Below are 7,904 nucleotides of genomic sequence, written 5' to 3' on the forward strand. Positions count from 1 at the left end.
AAAGGGGGGTGTAATTTTTAGTAACAGCATGACTCCGAAACTACTGAACGGATTGCCACCAAACTTGGCACAGGTACTTCTTGCTCTTCAGAGATGGTCATAAGAATATTTCTAGGAGGAAGAGTGTGTAGCAAGTGTACTTTATAGGAGGGGGAGGTCTTGACAAAATTCATCTTATTTGACGAGAATCGATACTTTTTTAAGACATTTTGTAAAACTCGAACATGGTCTTAAGGGTGTTTGTGGGGGTTGATATAATGAGTGCTTCTAAAAAAGGTTGTTTAATTTGAAACTATTATGGTGGAGGATCAGTTTATAGGATAAATTGTTTACATGATCGAACATAAATGCGAAACAACTCAATAGATTATTACCTAACTTGGCACAAGTAATTTTTTCTGCAACCTATAAAGGATATTTTAAAGAGCAGACATTTTTCAACAGACACACATATTCATAACAACTAAAAGATGGTCGTATGTATATGTATACGAGTGAAAGGATAGTAAGTGTCGCTAATAAATAAGCTAAAAGTCAAATTGTTTGTATGTATCGGCAAAGTTCCATAACAACTCAGTAAACTCCAAAAATCACCAAACTTGCAAAGGTACTTTTTGCAATTCAAAGGTGACCACAAAGGGGCGTTTATTTGAAATTTTTTTTTTCATTTATCGACAAACAAGGGAGTGTGGGGAATTTAGACTAGAAGGAGGGGTTTTTGAAAATCAATTTTCATCTTCCATTTTTTGTAATACTGTAGCATTACCGAATAAATTAAGTATTGTATGGCCCCTCGCGTTGATGACCAACTCTCAGTATCGCATACAATTCTAAATAAATTCTCTCGAGAGCGCCATTCGAGTACTAATGAATATTATAGTACGCACTCTCACTCCGGACCTGGTTGACTGGTTGGAACTGAGTTACGTTCGACGGGTGGTCGCGACGCGCCCTATTAGGTTTTGCACGATGACGACACAAATGAACTGCCGATGAATCAAGTTCATCTTTGACAGTTGCCGTGTACTTGTTTTGTTTTGCGACTGCAAGTTAAAAATTGAAAAAATGACGAAAAAGTGCCTGTTAAAAGCGTATTCCACAATGAAAATAACTAAAAAGATTACGCTGTATGTTTTTTCTCGTCACTGCTAACCTCAATCGAATGAACACATTTTGACAGTCCAGCAGTACTGTTTGTAAACAGAGAGTTTTCTGTTTGTCTGTTAACAATTTGGATTCACTTCCGGTGAAACTCTCAACGGGTGAGCACGTTGCATCGTGTTAGTCCGGGGAAAATTCGAGTATTTCGCAAGAAAGAAAGGATTTTCAGCCGTACTTTGACGATTCGACGCAGCCACACAGCGAGATTTTCGCTTGTAGTCAAGTGAAAAGAAAGTCCACTGGACTATAAACGAAAATTAACTGGCAATATAGCCTTAGTTGCTGTGCCATCATTTCGGCGTCATCTCAAGTGAGGTGACGCCAACCAGAAAGGAAGAAGAAGAAGAAGAACAATTTGGATTAGACCATTTACGGTCCATATGACCTAAATAGAGTTTTGAAACATTTGCTCATGATTGGATACGGTTCGTTTTTGAGATTTATTAAATAAAAGTGACTAGTTCCAAAGTGTAAAGATGATTGTTTAGGACGTGTTCTTCGATTTTTGTTTAAGCTTGTTTGTAAACGGTTCTGCTGAACTGTCAAGGATGAATACTTGTTCATTTGCGACGTCACGATAAACAAATCTAATTTGTAGTAGGTTTCTTTTTCTTAGCTTTTAAACTTGATAATGCGATATACGGAGAAGAATATGTCTTTCTCTGGGGTTTAAAAGGGATCGTTCGGACTGACTCAAACTTCTTTGTTAGGAAGTCAATGCCCTGGGAACATTCGGGGGAGATTGAAATCGTATGCAGGAGAGATTCGGAAAACTTCGTAATTAATTACGTAGTTCCGGAAGGGAATATTTTACTCACGCTTAATCTGAGGACTCCAAAGATCTGACCATCCACTTTGTTCTTGATCGTGGAAGAGGCAGGAGTGGTTTAAATTTGTTCCGCGCCTCGATGTGTAGTTTTAGTGCCAAGCTATAAGGCAAGTTAGTGGCTCCGAGTTTATTGGAGCATAGTTAGTGTCGGTATTATCGATTAAAGGTTCTTCGTGCTGCAAAATTCCCGTCACATCGACCAACCAGTATCAACGACATCTTTTGACCCCACCATCTAGCTACAAAGTTCCCGGTGAACCGACTGGAAGAGCGCTGATCGTCAAAAGTCAACCACGCGCTAGGCAGGGAGCAGTAACCATCGCTTCGATCATTCCCGACACCAGATAATTACCGCGTGGAACGTGGTGAACGCAAACCAGAAATCCGGATCTATGCGGGCCCGAATCTGCCAGCAAACGACAAGGAAATCGCGCTGGCGTCCGTAAAGCAGTCAACGTTCGTCGGTCTACAGCATTGACCCATAAACCACGTAAAACCATGGTAGTGTGAGTACAAACCGTTTTCTTTCCTTGACATGCGCATGATCAATATATATATAAATATATATATATATATATATATATATATATATATATATATATATATATATATATATATATATATATATATATATATATATATATATATATATATATATATATATATATATATATATATATATATATATATAAATGGATGTAAGTTTGTATGTTTGTAACGCGATAACTTCGGAACTACTGAACGAATTGCCACCGAACTTGACACAGGTACTTCTTATATTTCAGAGATGGTTTAGGGAGTATATTTATATGGGAGGGAGCGTAGCAAGTGCCATAAACAAGGGGGGGTTAAGGAAAAGTTCATATAACTTGACAAGAATCGATACGTTTTGAAGACCGTAGAATCATTTTGCATACCTTAGATATGACTATATGGGGGGTGGATGTAGCAAGTGCCTTTAAATAGGGGGGTGTAATGTTTAAAACGCCATAATTCCGAAACGACAGAATGGATTGCCACCAAACTTGGCACAGATACTTCTTGCTCTTCTGAGATAATCAAAAGCGTATTTCTATGGGGGGAGGGAGCGTAGTAAGTGTTCTTAACAGAGAGAGCTCATGAAAATAATTGTCTAATTTGACGAGAATCGATACTTTTTTAAGACCATAGAAACATTTTGCATATATTAGATATGATTATATGGGGGGTGGATGTAGCAAGTGCCTTCAAAAAGGGGGGTATGATGTTTGTAATGGCATAACTCCAGAATTACTGAACGGATTGCTATCAAACTTGGCACATGTACTTCTTGCTCTTCAGAGATGTTCATAAGCGTATTTTTATGGGGGGAGGGAGCGTAGCAAGTATCATAACCAAGGAGGGGTCATGAAAAAAATCATGTAACTTGATGAAAACCGATATATTTTTTGAAGATCTTAGAAACATTTTGCATACCGTAGATATAGTTTAATGGGGGATGGATGCATCAAGTGCCTTTAAAAAGGGGGGTGTAATGTTTGTAATGCCATAGCTTCAAAACTAATTAACGAATTGCTATTAAACCTGGTAAATGTAGTTCTTGTTCTTCAGATATAATTATAAGAATATTTCCATGGGGGGAGGGAGCGTAGCAAGTGTCCTTAACAAAGGTGGTCATTAAAATTATTATCTAATTTGACGAGAATCGGTACTTTTTGAAAACACTTTTTGCACAACTTAGATAAGATTGTAAGGATATTCTGTTAGGAGAGGGTGTAGTAAGTGCCTCTAAAAAGGAGTGCAATGTTTGTAACGGCATAACTCCGGAGCTATTGCACGAATTGCTATAAAATTTGGTACAGTTATTTCTTGCTTTTCAGAAATAGTCATAAAGGTATTTTTATAGGGGAGGAAGCGTAGCAAGTATCATTAACAAGAGGGGTCAAGAGAAAAAATTCATAAATTTGACAAGAAACAATAATTTTTGAAGATCATGCAAACATTTTCCATACCTTAGATATGATAGATATGGGGAGTGAATGTAGCAAGTGCATTAAAAAAGGAGGATGTAACGACATAACTCCGACACTACTGAACGGATTGCTATCACACAATCATAGCAGCTTTCTGCTCTTCAGAGATAGTTGTAAGGGTATTTTTATAGGGGAGAGAGCGTAGCAACTATCCTTAACAGGGGTCATGAAAAAAATTATTTAATTTGACGACAATCGATACTTTTTGTGCAACTTACGGTATTCGTGTGGGGTGGATGTAGTACGTCCCTCTAAAAAGGGGAAGTAATGTTTGTAACGGCGCAACTCCGGAAATACTGAATGGATTGCTATCAAATTTGGCACAGATACTTCTTGCTCTTCAGAAATGATCATTAGGACATATTCAGGGGGGAAAGTATGTAGGAAGTGTCCTTAACATGGGGGGGGAGAGAGTCAATGACGAAATAGAATCGACATTTAGACTAGAATTTCAAGGTCGTATTTTTCTTTGAATAATTTCAAAGGATCTGGTTCCATTTTGCCGGGGAATTCAAAGAGCCAAGGGAAAATAATCTTTATCTGTCTATGAACGCGAGTGTATTTAAGTTTCAGCATAACTATGAAACAACTAAACGAATCGCCACCAAGTTTGGCTCATGTACCAAAGGTGGGAATCGATAGATACACTGCTCAGGCTAATCATGGAGATGATCTGTAGTAAGTTCACTGACAAAAGGGAAGTTAAATCAAAATAAGGTTATTTTGAGGGTAAGCGAGAGTAGCAAGTGCCCCGAACATGGAAAGTGTAAGGGAAAATTGATCGGGTTTTAGGAAAAATTGGTACTTCTTTACGAGTACAATATATTTCTAGAAACTGAGAGAGGTTCACAAAAATATTCTCAAGAGGAAGGGGAAAGTATTCTCAACATTGATCTGAATTGACGAAATCATACAATCAATGTGCATTTTATTATGTAAATTGAGAAAACTGTCGACTCAAGGTGATGGAAATAGGATTTCAACAACATTTGTATTAACTGAATCATTATTATATAGGTTTTCCTCTCCGATGAACGACCAAAATGGTTAAAACCTTGGTAAAATAAATTATATAAAATCATCATTCTATAGTACGAATGTAGTTATGATGTTAAACAACCTTTCGTTATAAAATAATCATTATCAGATGAAAAATTTTGAACAATTCATGATGTCATGAAATTTTTATAAAGAGGAGGCAGTAGCAAGTGATTATACCCATGGAAGCCAAAGGTATTGTAAATCGATTGTGACGAGTAAGTACGGAAAGACGTTACAAGCACATATAGATATGAAACTCGGAGGTTATTAAGAAGGTATTTATAGAGAGAACGGTATTTTAAATGTCTTTAACAAAAGGGTTTAAATATAAAACTGACCCAATTTGTCGAGAATAACATGAAGATTATGATTGTTGTGAGATCTGAGATGGAACACTGATCATTCGCAATCTGAACATGAACGGAGTATTGTTGAATCGGGTTGCCATCTAAGTTATGTTTCACTACAGTCGGAGTATTTCACTAAGCAGGACAACTTCGAGAGTTTTTTTCGACCTTCCCTTCACGAAACATTTCCGAGCAACGCCGGGTAATTCAGCTAGTATATATATATATATATATATATATATATATATATATATATATATATATATATATATATATATATATATATATATATATATATATATATATATATATATATATATATATATATATATATATATATATATATATATATATATATATATATATATATATATATATATATATATATATATATATATATATGATAACCCCACGTAATTAGTCACAAGGGCTAAATCACCACGATTTATTGAAATCATCTTAAAGCCCGGGTTCGAAAACGTTTATTTTTTGTCTGGTGGATTTCCTTTGCTGCCACCTGTGAAAATCCTAGGTCGGCGATGAGCTCGCCGTATAAGTCTGTACAACTAAACGCACGCACCTTACCCCCCGTCACTCATTTTCGGATGAATACCAGTCTAGGAATTAGGAAGCTTCGACAGTATTAAATATGCACTGAGAAAGTAGAGAGAGAGAGAGAGAGAGAGAGAGAGAGAGAGAGAGAAGTGACAGTAGCCAGATCAGTTCGTATACCGCACGCAAAGCTAGCTAACATGTAGAGAGTTTGGAGTTCGATCCCTACCAAGATTGACATATATATACTTTTCGTTTGTAATAAAAGCAGAATTTCGTTTGAGTATTTAAAATAGTGTTTAATTTTTTGTTAGCGGTGACTATTTATGGTATTTTCTGGTGAGGGATTTCTCAAGATATTCGGGCGAATAGATTTCGGATAATTTTTGTAGACCTACCCTCCCTAATCCCCTCGCGAGCTGGAGCCCTGTGGCTGCTAAAGTCTTTACCAGTGATGAAAAGCATCGTTTGAATGAATCTTCATTATTCGTTTGGTCTTACTGTAGCGATTTCGGTTTTCAGCGGGTGTTTTCGTCGGGGTGTTGGCGGACTATCAAGATTACCAGAGCCACGTTGGACCGTCTCGACCGGAACTCAGAAACAGACAATACCCGCCCATAGGAAGGGTCTCAATTAGCTGGGCAAACAAACCAGGCGTTTGGTCTCCTTAGGGAGTGACGCAAAAAATCATTCGCTAAATTTTGAAACGGGTCTAGTTCCAACGGTCTCAGGTTACAATACAAGAGAGGGAAAGAATTCATCTGCCTATGAATGCGAGTGTATTTAAGTCTCAGCATAATTACGAAACAACTAAACGAATCGCCACCAAGTTTGGCACATGCACCAAAGGTGGTAATCGATACTGTTTGATAAGCACAGATACTTTTTGGGACTCAGAGTTTATTAAAAAAGCATTTATAGAGGGAAAAATGTTTGAAATGTTTCTAGCGAAAGGAATCAAACATGAAACTGACCCGATTTTACAAGAATATCATGAAAATTATGATTTTTTGTGATATTTGAGATGGGACATTGGCCGTGCGCAATCTGAGCATGTGCGGAGTATTGTTCAATCGGGTTGCCGTCTAAGTTGTGTTTCACTACGCTCTGAGTATTTCAAAGAGTAGGACAATTTCCAGAATTTTTTTGCGGCCTTGCCTTCACAAAACATTTCCGAGCAACGTCGGGTAATTAAGCTAGTAGACTCTATAATTTTAATGAACCTCATAATCTTCAAGTGATTTATGCTGTGTCTGGTTCGTTTCACGATTGGGTTCTTCGTGTTTAGCAATGTGATGGAGTAATTACAACAGCGAGTACATTAATGATTGATCTTGTTAAAACAATTGTTTTACATTTTTCAATCGTTCTTGGTTAGTTGGTCAATTGGTCAGTTGCTACAGCACTACAAAGGGTAAACAATTACCGCGCCATGCGGCAGCCAGTAGGCCTACTCTACTGAAAACGTAAACCCTATTTTACGCAATTCTTCAATCAGCTCAACCGTCCCGGCAAAAAAGGCGTATAATGGACTGATGTAACCACGAATAAAAACATGAGGAAAAAAGCCCACGAAGTACATGCATTTACACCTTTTTTTCGAATCACTCCTGCTCATAACTCACCGCCTTCAGAAGGCAATACGAATGTAGTTCTGTTTGTCCATTTTCGTCCATGGCGATTGCGATTTACTACATTTCTCCTGTCTCTTTCGTGAATTGTTAGAAACGCTTCTGTTTGTCATAATTTCGTGTTATTTTAAAAGTAGACATAGCATATCTGAAGCACTCCAGCAAGGTCATTAAATCGACGATTTCAAATCAAGCACACACAAAATTTAGACACTCCGAATCTTAGACGACTCTGTCACCGTGAATTTAATTCGTAAAGGTGAGAATTATTAGCATCATCTGTCCGGAGTGGTGCGGAGTTTTACTGTCTAGCAGCTGGTGCACGTTTCAA

Source organism: Malaya genurostris, chromosome 1 (assembly GCF_030247185.1).
Source record: "Malaya genurostris strain Urasoe2022 chromosome 1, Malgen_1.1, whole genome shotgun sequence".
NCBI classification, from domain to species: domain Eukaryota; kingdom Metazoa; phylum Arthropoda; class Insecta; order Diptera; family Culicidae; genus Malaya; species Malaya genurostris.